The sequence below is a fragment of the Dunckerocampus dactyliophorus genome, chromosome 15, assembly GCF_027744805.1.
Source record: "Dunckerocampus dactyliophorus isolate RoL2022-P2 chromosome 15, RoL_Ddac_1.1, whole genome shotgun sequence".
NCBI lineage: Eukaryota > Metazoa > Chordata > Actinopteri > Syngnathiformes > Syngnathidae > Dunckerocampus > Dunckerocampus dactyliophorus.
Genome location: NC_072833.1, coordinates 17,178,734 through 17,192,756, shown reverse-complemented (window position 1 = coordinate 17,192,756; position 14,023 = coordinate 17,178,734).

Below are 14,023 nucleotides of genomic sequence, written 5' to 3'. Positions count from 1 at the left end.
CATGATGTCACGAAAAAAAAAGATGTGTAGCAAAGCCTAGCAGGAACTTCAAAAGCGAGAGTTTGAGCGCCTCTTCTCTCAAAATGCAAAGCAAACAAGTGAGGAAGATCGATTTTTCTCACGTTTGGTGCTCTAGAGGCACATATTACGCTAAAAGGGTCACTTTTGCATAACACAGTGTTGTAGTTTTGAATATTAGCTGAAATAACGCCAATAAGTAGTCTCACCCTTTTTTTTTGCAGCCCGAAAGAATACATTTCAGTATCTCCAAATGATCCTATTACCAGTGGAGAGCTCCTTGGATGCTTGTCACTATTGCTTGGAATCCATTCTCATTTATTGACACTCCTGAAGCTCCAGTGGACAGCGCTACGTTGCCATAATGGATGTGTCAAAATGACAAATATTAGCTCTGCTCACCCTCAATCAATTAAGAAAAGCAGTCAATGAGGGGCGCTCATCAATGAGAAGAAGATTCCAGGAGCCTGCCTCTGAGTTTTGGGAGCGTTTTTCCCAACAAAAGGAGGCTAATGTGCTATAAATGGTATCCCATATTTCACACCTTCTGGGCCGAGCAGCTGTCCATATCATAGCAAACATGTTATTGGCTAAAGCGTGAGGCGCCACGGGGAAAGGAGGGGGGTGGAGTTGAGACACAAATAAACGCCCCTCAGGCCGTGCAATATGGAATTTTCTGCATTAAATAAACAAAAATACGTCAGTAAAGTTGCACAAATAAAAGAGTTGCAAAGAGTAGAAAAACCTTGAACCGCCATCACGTGATCTGAGTTAAGCAAGCGTTTAAACGGATGGACGACACGTGTTTTGCTTTAAATTGTGACAAATATGAGGCATATTAGCGCATGACTCACTTTTGCATTATACATTTTTCATTATTTTATTGGTTTTAACTATATAAATCCTGGTTAACGTCTTCTTACACTTGAATGACCATACGAAATTTTAAATGGTGACATTTTTTAGGCATATTAACGCATGACTCACCTTACGTTTGCATTGTACTTTTTCATTGTTTTTATTGGTTAACTGGTTAACTTGTTAAAAATGTGAAATATTTGAGGCATATTGGCGCGTGACTCACCTTTGCATTACAATTTTCTCAGTGTGAGATGTTTAAGTGCAATATTTTTACACATGTAAGACCTGTGAGAATGTTCAAATATTCCTTTAAAATATCCCCAAGAGGAATTTTGATGACTTTTTTGCTTAATTTGCCTAATTTGCATTTCTATTAATTCTTGTGGGGAAAAAATTGTCCAAATGTTTTCGAAATGTGAACTAATCTGAGGTCAAACAACACAAATTCCTTCTTGTTTGTGCTGTTTACATACAATAGTGTGGGGATTTACAGTAGTGAGTTGTGTGCACACACTTTTTAAAGAAGGTCGGGGCCCAGCCTGGACTGCAAAAACGCTACAAAAGCTCCAAATCCTGGATGTAGCGTTAAATCCGCCAATATCACAGCCACTCAGACTCACCCACTGCCCTCACTTCTTAAAAAAAAAATAAAAAAGAAGAAGATATCCTTTCACTTTCCCTGTGAAACTTCCAATAAGTCTCCCACCACCAAGTTTAAATGCTGCTGCCATAACAGCGGCGAGGTGTACAGCTCCAGGGCGCAATTTTCCATACTCTTGCACTATATTGCTACATGGAAATGGTATGGAATGTTATTGTAGGAATAATCATGGAAGGCAGGCAGGCAGGTGGAGGAAGGGGGAAGGGCGGTACTACTCCTACTACTATTGTATTCATGTCACGCCGCCTTGAAATCTCACACATCTGCAGAAAGCCTCAGTGTGTGTATGCTTTACAGCCCAAAATGCCAGTGACAAGACAGGAAAGACAATCAGCTCATTTGCATGGGAGGAGTTCCCTCCAAAAAGTAAAAAAAAAAAAATACAAAAAAGAAAATAAAGAAGAGACACCTGTATTTAAATTGCAATAAATAGTAGGGGTGCACAATAATCATCGGTTCCATAATTGTCGAGCCAATATGAAATACCAATAAATCAGAAAACAAAGAACAGCTCAGATTAAAAAAAAGGTCCAGTGAGGCGAGATTACCCGTCACGGTGCTGCAGGTGGGTTAACGTGACAAATCAAGCGCTGTGATTGTGACTGAGACTGTCGTAGGGGCTGTCCACATGTAAATGTTTTCAGGTCAAAACGGCCAAGTAGTTTATTGTTTCAGCCTTCTGGGTGCCATGAAACGGTATTTTTTTGAAAACGGCTTCCAGAGCGGGAAAATCTGAAAACGCCGGCTTGCCGTTTTCGCGTAGACGGACAAACCGTTGTTTTTCAGAAACGATGATGTCACTGATCTGTCGCCGCCATGACATGACCTAAGTGAGTTTTGACGACAAGCCAACATAAAATCTGAATATTTCGACGGACATGACTCACCCCAGTTGACATTCTCCTGATATTTCCTTTTTCTCTAAAATGACTCGTAGAAGTAATTCCACTTTGTCGTAAGTCTAGATGAGCCTTGGAACACACCGGAAGACGACACACTTGTTCTTTCTTCTTCTATAGTTTGGTGTGTCACATGGTTCCGTGTGCATATATGTTTACAGCACCACACACAGGTGTGCCTTGTGTATTACATTGTTTTCACCCAGTGATCTGTTCCCGTCTGGATGCAACTATTTATTAATCGGGCACAGTGTGGATGCTAATTTCTTTCAACGTGCCAAAAAAAAATAAAGATCTCAGGAACATTCCTGCGTGGACAGAGCTGTAACTTCCCCTGAGCTCACTTGTAAATAAACATGGCATTGATCGTGCGGGATTTGTCACTGTTTCAGAGGAAGACATTTCACCAAATGCTCCAAATGCTCTGCAAACATTCCGACATGAGGGATAAAAACATCGAGCTTCAACACATCAAACCTTATCAGCCACTTGAAACACTAGCATTGCTACAATGCCCGGGGCTCGTTCCTATCGGTGCAGCGTTTGAAAAGTGCAAAAAAGTTTGCCAACAACAGCAAGTGACGAGGGCTAAAGCAATCTGTGATTTCATCATGGAAATGATGGCGCTGGATGACCAACCCTTTACCATTGTTGAAGAAACTGAAAATGATCAATTTTGCCGGCCTTAAGCTCCATGTGTATGCGTGTCTGTTTTCCTCATCTCTTGCCTACAAACAGGCAGGAGTACCAATGCACAGTTCACTCTGTGCATTGGTGTCAGCACCTTGGCTCATTTGTTCCACAGAACAGCAACATGAACAAAGTGAGCCCTTTTGTCAATCATACAGTCTCTTTGTCTCAGTGGGTGGAGGCGGGGTCAGTAGCATACACACAGAGTGCAGAAGAGTGTAACGTAGTCGAAATTTAATTAGTGGATTGCAATATATTGTCAAATATTTTCTTATATTTTCTCTTTGTACTTTTCTTGAAAGTAATGTTAAAATCTTGTCTCGTCTCTTAGACCCAATCACGTGTATCGTCTCGTGACACCCCTATATAAGGACAAATCTACAGGCACAGTTTGTCAAATCTAAATTTGTTTGAGTCGTTGTTACTTCCAGGCGTGCAGAAACTACAGTTAAATCAAAAATGTAAAAATAATACAAATAAAAACTTAACTGGTATCGACATCGTCCTTGGGAAGCAGGAAATTATCGGTATTGGTATTGGCTTGAAAATAAAAATATCCTGCATCCCTAATAAATACATTAAATATACATTTTGAAACATTATTTAGGATATGATTTATGTTTCTCCATGAATGAGATTGTCAGTGAAAAACTGCAACTGCTTGAATGCCGACAATAAACATGCAATGCTTTAAGCTTTTGTCCCTTCTACTCTGTCCATCTAGGGCAAGATGTCGTTCAAAATCAACAGAACTCTTACTTAAATGATTGATCGTTTCCTGAATTTCTGATTAAACTGTTAGACGAGCCTCTCATCCATCAACGCTGCTCATTCAAAAATGAATGGTCAATACCTGCGTTGACTCGGCCTCAAAATCAATACCTAAATAAGACATAGAATCAGTAGCCCCAGGAATCTGGACTGTGTGTCATTCATGCCCATGGACTATATGTCATTCATGCACTCTAGCAAAAAAAGGAGCCTTTTTTTTAGTGCTACCGAGAGGAGTCACTTGACATTCCAGTCACGCGCTTCCATTTTTAAAGAAGTGCACGGTCACTTAAGCGTCTAGTGACTCAGTAGAAAAGTCCAATAAGAGTCAGAAGACAATTTCTTCCATTTTCTTTCCTTTGCCCTTGTCCCATCAAAGTTGTGCACCTGCACGGTCCATCTCCTCTTAAGCCAAACGTGATCTTCAAGTCCTGTCTGACAACCCCTGCAGTGTGACGGGAGGGTCAGCGGGGTCCCCGATCCCAACCTAGAGTCTTTAAGTGGCTTTGAGATGGGAGAAGTGATAGAGGCTAAGCCCTTAATAGCCATTTCTCTGTAATCTTTGCTATGAAAGGCTAAACTACGGCGCTATTGATTTGTTTGAAGAAGGAAAAAAAGAGTAGTCCCCATCAGGTCGGGGCATCTTGAAATGTGACAAAGCCCATTGGCGGGCAAATTGGTCTTATTTCTGTCCGATAAATTTGCTGGGAGTGAGCAAAACAAAGGCAAACAAAGTCTTCACTTTGGCTTTGCACCTTCAGTTCCGTCTCCTGTTTGTCCGTTGTCTTGAAAAACTGCAAAGGGGAGAAAGCTGGGAAGGAAACGAAGAGGAGCTATCGTCTTTGCACTGGCGTTATTTCCAGCGCATATCCCTCCTGAAGTAAATGATCATTTTCAGTTTGCATACACTAATCACGGGAGTGAATGTCTTTTATTATTATTATTTTGGGCCCTTAAATGCGCTGTATGTGTTCGTCTCCAAAATATATATTTTTTCTACCAAAAATTGTAAGACTACCCCCACCAGCTAGCATATGTTACTAATAGTGGTGTAAGAGAACAGATTGAACCAACAAAAGACCTTTTTATTTCACAATTACAAGTTAAACTTCATAAGAATTGGTATAAATTGTTGTTCAGCCTGAATACTACAATATGTCAGTCACAGCTGTCTGGTATTCACGTACATTTCCGGAGCGCGTACACACACACACACACACACACACACACACAAAAGCAGTCTCAGAGAGGCGATCAACAATTTCTCTGTTTCATTTGTCAGTTATGCTGTCGAACGATAGGTTTGACATTCGATGATAGCCAACGTTAGTAGCTAAACTTAGCCAAATCACTATCATTTGTTGATAATGTAACTAGTGCTCGTCCGTGTATTACGTCGGACGTCGCGTATGTACTCAAAACAGGAAAAGGGCGGGATATAATGCTTGCAGTTCGAATGCGAGCGGCGTTGCCGCATAATCAAGGCTGACAACACCTTTAATCATTTATTTGGAACGCTTTTTCCACGGTTGCAATTCTCTAATTGACAAAGGGTCAAAATTCTACACACAATTTCAAATATAAACTGAGCAAGTTTAACCGCAACCAGATGAGTTTCTTCATAAATCCACTCTTTTTGGCAAAATTGGTTGGTTTCCTAGTCCGTAGTTCGTAGTGCGCAAATTGAGACACTCCCGTCTGTCCATCGACTTGAAAAACTGCGAGGAAGAAGCTAGTAAGGGAATGTCAGCAGGGACCGTCCTGTTTGTACTGGCGTTATTTCCATGAGTGCACACGCCAGCGCACATCCCCCCATAGATATGGCCCTGAAGGGTATGCTAATGGAGCTATTATTAGATATGACAGTGATACAATTGTTCTCTTTGTAGTCCCTATTGATGCATATTCAACTCTTTGACGCATTAAAGGGAACGCACATTGCACCCTTGACGCTAATTTAACAACCTGCAGTCCTGCATTTTTTTAATTTCTCCAATTTTCCCCAAAGAAATAGTGGAAAAACACAAACAAATACTGTATATCAAGTTCAACATGAAAATGCATTTACAAGCTATCAAGTGCACGCAGAACAACAGGATAGCCATTTTAGGTTGTTGGGAGTCTGAAGAAAGTCATTTTTCCGGAAAAGCCACAATTGTTAACAATTAATATTAAATCTTTTTTTTTTTTTTATAAATCTGTTTTATATACAAAATAAATGTATTTGTGAACAATGTTGGCAAAAAAACAGGGAATATAAAAATCAACAATAGTGAAAGCAGTGGTGTGCAGTCAGGGCCTGCAGAGCCTTCTCTGCGGGCCTAAACACTATCAGAAGCCCTAAACTACATTTACAACTTTAATTCCAGTACAGTGGAACCTCGGTTAGCGTCCGCCCTGGTTAGTATGTTTTTTGATTAACGTCGAAAATGTACGCCATGTTGCTTCCAGTAGTGTATGTTTATGAAAAATGTTATTGTCCAATCAGATTTCAGCTTCTATGTGTTGCCATGTCAATCTCATCTTCCCAGGGCCTTCAGAATTAGGAGAGCTGGCTGATATCACTTCAGCACTACTAGCAATTTCTTGAACCCATCAGATTTCAGATCACAAAGCCAGCTAGCTGGCCCACAATAATATCAGCATGTTTCCGCCCTCTGATTGGTTGATCAGAGCTAAACTGTTTGACAAGCCACACACACAATGGCTGATTGAGTAGGAGAGGTTCAGGTTGACATTGCTGGCGAGTAGATGTATTTTATTTAAAAGGTTATGTTTATGTCATCTAAAACTGATCCTGAGCTGCTCCAGATGATGTTGACGTGTAGAGGTTTGGAGTTGTCTGAACCCTTAATCACAGAGCAGTTACTTTTACGCTGGTTACATTTGGCCGAATTTTACAGGCACCGTCAATCACAGGTTATGTAATGCTCGAGGTTACTCTCAGCATATCAGCGATGACGTATTCAAAAATATAATGTTACTGGCTGAGGTGGACAGCTGCTTTTTTGCTGATGTTATTTAGGCGCGGTTGTGGCCGACAGCAACAAGCAACAACCTCCTCGTCATCCTTGCAACATCTGGGCAGAGGTTACATTATTCATCCCCAGCACATGAAATGCCCCTCTCTCTTTAATGCAACGCCACGTTATTTGGGGTTTTTGGATATTATGAATGGTTTGGAAAATTGGGAAGCAATAGTAGTGGTATTAAGAGGTGGATTAAGTCCCCACTGAAGGCCCAGGTACCAGATGTACTGCAGGCCACTACCTAAAGGTGTAGTCAGAAACTAAAGAAGCCCAAAGAGGAAGATACATGCTAAATACTAACATACATTTTATTTTAACATAATATCTTGAAATAAACAAACTTGATGAGGTAACAAGAAATATTAGCTGTGATGCTAGTGTTGCCAACATTAGAGGTGCCCAAGTTGGTCCACCAACAACAAATCAACAAAGAGCACCAGCTTGCTATCTAAATGATTCAGACGGCATCATCTTAAAGTCCACTTGTCACAAAGTGTTGCTTTAAGGGCAATCCACGTCACGCTTAATTTGGCAGCGAAAATGCCAAATGCTACAGGAGTGTTTGTTGTAGTTGGTTCATCTGTCGCCTCAGGGGGATGCCAGGTGGGCTTGGCCTTATTTCTGGGCTTCAAACTGTTCCTTCCTGGCCAAAAAAACACTTCACATGGCACCTCCGCCATAATTAAGACAGCCGCTCTTCACAACCGCCTCGCTGTGCTCCGGGGGGACCTGTTTATGAGCGTAAAAAAAAAAAAAAATCACTTGCCTAACTAGGAAAATCTACCGTAAGAATGCAGCATGAAAACTTTTAGGACGCTGAGGACCACATTTGCCTTACTGCCTTGCCAGTCATTAACCTTTGTGTTGACTTTATCTAACACAAACACACGGTTCTTGACCTCTTGACTGCTCAGTTACTCAATCCCGCACGTGTGTACGGAAGGGATTGTCTATCCAAGCAGTAGACTGAGACTGGAAGAGTCATTAAGGCCCCCATTGAGTGGCCTTCAAGGGAGGGATTAGCAATTATCATTTACAGTTTACATACACGCATCATGGGACTGAACGTCATAATAATGTTGAGCCTTTAATGCTGTTTTTGCAGGATTGCATTTTCTCTAATTAATCAAATGAATAGAGGGAAAAAAATTCTGCATAGAGGTTCAAATATTGTACATGCTGTACATACACCCCCCCTTCCAGGACATGAGGGCTATTTTTAACATGCTGATGATTCCATATTTTGCGCTACAAGTAAATCCCCCCTGTGTGACAAGTGACACATCTCTTGAAACTTCAAACCATTCAAACATCAAAGCGGTCAGCGTATTTACAACATGTTTGCTTCCACATTCCAGAAAGTTTTTACCATAGCTGCACATTTTCACATGACAAATATCTCCACTTTCCTGTGTCCCAAATTTCTTTTGCAATTGAGAATTTAGACGGGTTTCACATTCCTCCAACGATTCAAACCATTTCAACGTCAAAGGGTTAGCGTATTTAGAACATTGGCCGATTCAGCCCATTCCGACATTGCAATGTTCAGGTCGTGCAGGACTCAAGGAATTTCCAACGTCTGATTCCACATTTTTCCATCAATAATTCAGTGCAAAATTTCCCGAAATGGAAAATTTGGACTAGTTCCACATTTCTCAACCGATTCAAACTGTTCAGCTCGTTTGGGACATGTTGGCTATTCACTCTCACAATCCAAAATGTCCTGATTTTTCTATATTCCCAGATTTTCCATGAAAACAAGTCCAATTTCAGTAAAGCATTCACACGCAATGTCTTCAGAAACGAGAATGCATGTCATTAAATCCCCCGTGTAGCAATTTGGAACGCCGAACTCTGATGAATATAAAGTGGCTGTCACAGTTTATTCCCAATACTCATCAAACATAGAAGTATAGTAAAAGTATAGATGTTTTTTTTTTAGAGGGCGGGGGGTGTTCTCATTTATGCAGAGTCATGTTTTCATGGGTGGTCAGAAGTCCACAGTGGCCACAGTCGCAGGGACTTATTGGCTAACAGGCTGTTTGGCGTCACTGGAAGCGGGCCTATGCAAACACCATAGTGAAGTGATGAGCACACACACTCTGAGGCGGAGGAACAGCAGCCAATTACACATGGCGCTGGACGTGAGGGGGAAGACAAGCATTCCTGCTCATCCACCGTCCTCCTCTCGCTTGCTCGTCACATCAGAAATTTCATCTGGCACAAGCCTTGACGCATCGACACGATAAGAAAAGCGGGCGGGTGGAATCAATACTGATCACAGGCCCAGCTGTTTAGGAACGATCACTCCATTGTCACGGCACGTGATTTGCACTCCCACGCCCTTTTCTTCTCCCCACCACCTCCTACCCTCTTCTTTCCCAGGGTTGGAGGTGATGGAAACGACATGCCGCAGATAGGGTTTGTCAGAATCTGCATAATTTCCAAATCCACGTGTTGTTTATAGGAAGCAAGCAGGATACTTACTGGCCCACTAGACTGTGGACAGCAAAGCTGCAATATGCATGCCAGGCCACTAGTTGGCGATGTAGCGCTGACTGTTCATTACCAAACAATCAAAAAAAGGACAAAAGTTTAGCTTTTCCTATTTAAATTGTTCCTACCACTAGCATTACAACTATTACTACTACTACTACTAGTAAAAATAACATATTGGACCGCAGAGGTGCTGTATACAGTCGTCCCTCTCAACATCGCGGTTCGAATGTTGCTTCCTCGCTCTGTCGCAGTTTTTCAAAAATTTAAAAAAATTGATCACTGTTTCGTGGTTGATTATGGCCCATTATTAGTAAAAAAATGTTGAAAGACAAGTCATATGGAGTATTCTGGTCACCAGGCATCAGTAATGTCACATTGATGAGACATGCCGTTATATTACATTACCACCATGGCATGTCCGACATGATAGAATGAAAAAAAGTTATCCTCCCATTCCGTGTGGAAGTGGTACGTTTTTGGCTTCTTACTTTGTCCTTACTCCCCACTCCATTTCCAACACTTTCTTAAATTTGGAACAAATAAATTGGAGGCTAACTAGTTAGCTCGGTAGCTTACTATATGCTATGAGCAGCGGCCATCTTATGTCTGCAGTGATCTTGTAGCTTGTGCATTAGTGTTGCACAATGTGGTGTAAACAAAGAATAATATGAGAGTAAAGGTGACTAAAGGGGTGTTATTGCATGTTTTGCAGTTTAGTTTCGTTTTTTTTGTAGTTTAATTTGATTTATTTTAAACATGCGTACATTGTCACATTAACATACATCACATATTCACAATTCACTGGTCAACATGTCCAAAAAGGAGCAGGAAGAAGCAGAGTTTATTAAATCCTACCCCCTCTCCATATCACGTCAGTCACTAATTCGGTTACATATTTGTTGGTTCTCTGTGTCCATATACGCTAGTCACAAAAATCACAAAAAGGCGGGGACATCAGGGCTCTAATAATGGTAAAAAAATTATTGAGAAGGTCATAAACAGGTTTTCTATTCTCTAACTACAAAAATATTGACTTCATTAAAATTGAATCCTACTTCACTTAAATTCACTTATCACTTAATTAACCGCAATAAATGAGGGACGGCTCTACATGCCAGGGCACTAGTTGGCAATGAAGCCCCAACTGTTAATTAATTAATAAGTTTGTTAAATAATTAATCAAAAAAGGACTGAAAGTTGAGTTTTCCTTCTTGAAGCCATGATGTACTACAATAACAACAATAATAATATACGAATATTAATAATAATACAGTGGTAACTCGTTTTCCTCATTAATTCATTCCAAAAGGTCAGACAAAAACTGGAATGTATAAAAAACGAAGCTTTTTCCCTAAAGGAAATACTGTGAATCCAATTAATCAGTTCCAGATAGACAAAAATATAAACAATAAATACATTTTGGAGAGAAGAATTATAGTTATACATGCAGAAAACAATGTGAAATATTTATTAAGGACTAATGAAATGGATGAATGGACATTTTACATGACTTTTACGTTTGTGAAGAGGGTGAGGAGCAGAGAGGGAGGAGGAGAGAGAGAGAAAAAGGGATCCACACCAACAACAACAACTTGTCAACATCTTTAATCAGGTTTGTGAACACCTTTACCCCTTTTACAACAGTAGCTTCCTTGATTTCTCTGCCTGGATGGAACTTCCTGTACATCCTGGTGAGATTGCCCACGTGGACACCATTTTCGTACTTCGCGATGAGTTCTTCCTTGAATTCAATCATGTTTCTCACCTTCTTAACCAAATTGCTGGCACTCGCAACTTTTTTTTTTTTGGCCCCATGGCGTGTTATTTTGAAGTCCCACTCAATAAAGAACAAATGGACAGTAAGTCAGCAACGCATAAGGTGCTTTGTCTGGGCACTCGATTCCGTGGAATGACACAATACATGGCAAATGGACGAGTTTGTTATTGTACAATAAGCGAAAACTGAATCCTACAAAAACCGGGGCGTTTGAAAACCGAGGTTTGACTGGAACAGTCATAATAACAATAATGAGCTGAGTTTTTCTTTTTGAAACTGTGATGTGCTATGCACATTTTGTCCAGTTCATTAGCATATTTTATTCATGGGGGAAAAAAACGAGGCTTTAATGTGAAAATGAGCACTTAAATGACAAAGTGCGGTCCGACAGATTGGCTGTGTAACATGCAGTACATCTCCACTTCAATTACACCAGTTCATAAGTCCATTTCCAACACAACACTTTCATTCTGTGCCTCCACACTGATCTCACGCTGACGCCACGCCATGCACCTCACTGATTTGCCGTCACTAATCTGGCATCAAAAGTCCGGGCCGGAGCGTTCGGGAGTCCTGCGAGGCGGCTTATGTTCTCTCAACATGCTTCTGGATCCCTCTCTCCCCCTCTTTTTTTCATTGCCACAAAATAAAGCGAGGCCATAAACGCTTGCATTGTTCCTCCAAACTAATTACAAGGCGGTCGGCAGCGCTCAACCTTCATTTAATAGCGACAGAAATAACACCAAGATAGAAAATCACGTTCGGAAAAACACGGCAATACAAAAGGGAGTTAATTAGGACATAAGAGCCAGGAATTGAGGAAGGGGGGATCGACTAAGACAAAAAGGCACACATCAAATCCATCCGAATAAAAAGGTCAGCCAATGAGGAAAGTTTGACAGTGCTCGCGTTAGTTGGCTCCTTCCTGGTTCACAAGGTATGATATCATTGATGACTGGATTGTACCATTTTTATTTTGGGGCAGGTGTAACAGCACAAACAAATTTTTGTAACAAGTTAAGAAAAAAACAATGAGCACCCTATTTGTATTTCCTTGCAGGCTACTTCCTCGTTCACCAACTATAAGATAAGATGACTGGCTTGACTAAACAGCATAATATGACAGTAACAACACAGAAAAAAAATCATAGCAATATTCTAGGGTTAGTTTGTTATTGTACAATAACTGAGGCAAAATCCAAATTTAGTCAAAAACTGAATAATAGAAAAACTGGGGCATTTGAAAACCAAGTTTTGACTGTAGTAATAATAATAATAATAATAATAATAATAATAATAATAATAATAATAATAATAATAATGAGTTGAGTTTTTCTTTTTGAAACTGTGATGTGCTATGCATACTTTGTCCTGTTGATTCATATTTTATTCATGCTGGAAAAAAAAACACTATTAATGTGAAAATGAGCACTTAAATGACAATGTGCAGTCTGACAGATTGGTTGTGTGACAAGCAGTACATCTCCACTTTAATTACACCAGTTCATAAGTCAGACGTGACTCAAACAGCACAATGTACTTTTTCAAACAAAAGTGTGGGGGGGGAAATACACCTTGCGCTGCATTTGTCCCTCTGTGCATAGTACCTTTTCCCAGAAGGCTAGTTGGACTCGCGTTACAGCGGAGACTAACCGGCTATGGACAGGAAATTAGCAAGTAGATGAATAGTCTAGGCCGCAAGGTGGCCTAGTGGTTAGCATGTGTGCCACACAGTCAGGAGATCGGGGAGCTCTGGGTTCGAATCTCCATTGGGCATCTCTGTGTGGAGTTTGCATGTTTGCCCTGTGTGTGGGTTTTCTCCGGGTTCTCTGGCTTCCTCCCACATTCTGAAAACATTCATGTTAGGTTTATTGGAGACCCTAAATTGTCCATAGGTATGAATGTGAGTGTGAATGGTTGTTTGTCTATATGTGCCCTGCGATTGGCTGGCGACCAGTCCAGGGTGTACCCCGCTTCTCACCCAAAGTCAGCTGGGATAGGCTCCAGCATACCCTAGTGAGGATAAGCGGCATAGAATATGGATGGATTAATAGTCTAATATTCTATTCAATGTGTTTCTATTGTACCTGCCCAGGGCCTTCAAAATCTTGAGTGCTGGCCCATGTCACATACACACTAAAAGCAATGGGGCTGTTTCTTTAATCAATCAGATTTCAGATTCATCTAAGCCCACCTAGCGGTTCTCAGTGATGTCAGCATTTTTCTGATGTCTGAAAGTCCATTCCCTGACACTCAAAGTGACCAGTACGTTTGAATGCATCACCACATGAACAGCAGCACTTAATTGATCCTGTTCTGACATGAAGAAAGGAGACAGGCATGGAGTTGTTCATCATTCTGAGTGCATTGTGTGAACCGATAAGTGAGTTTATATGTATATTTTATATATAAGTCAGCCTGGGAAAGGATTTGTTTGCCACTTGAGCGGAGAATTTTTTTAAGTGTAGGAGGAAAATTATGACTCAAACAACACAACAACAAAGTACACGAGTTACTGAGAAAACAAAAAAAATGGAAACTACAGACTATGATGTACGACATCAGGCTCCTACCATTTTTTTTAAACTATGGGGGACTCAAACAGCACAACAGCAGAGTACATTCTTCTTAGGAACCCAAAAACAGTCAATCTGTGATTTATCTTGCAGGCTGCTACCTGGTTCACAGGCTGATATAAGACGACAGGACTGTACCATTGTTATCCAGCTGCAGGGGGAAGAGTTCAAGCTTGTCATTCACAGACAAGCATCTCATCTTCTCCACCCGAACAGTTAATTTGGCTTGGCTATCTCACCAA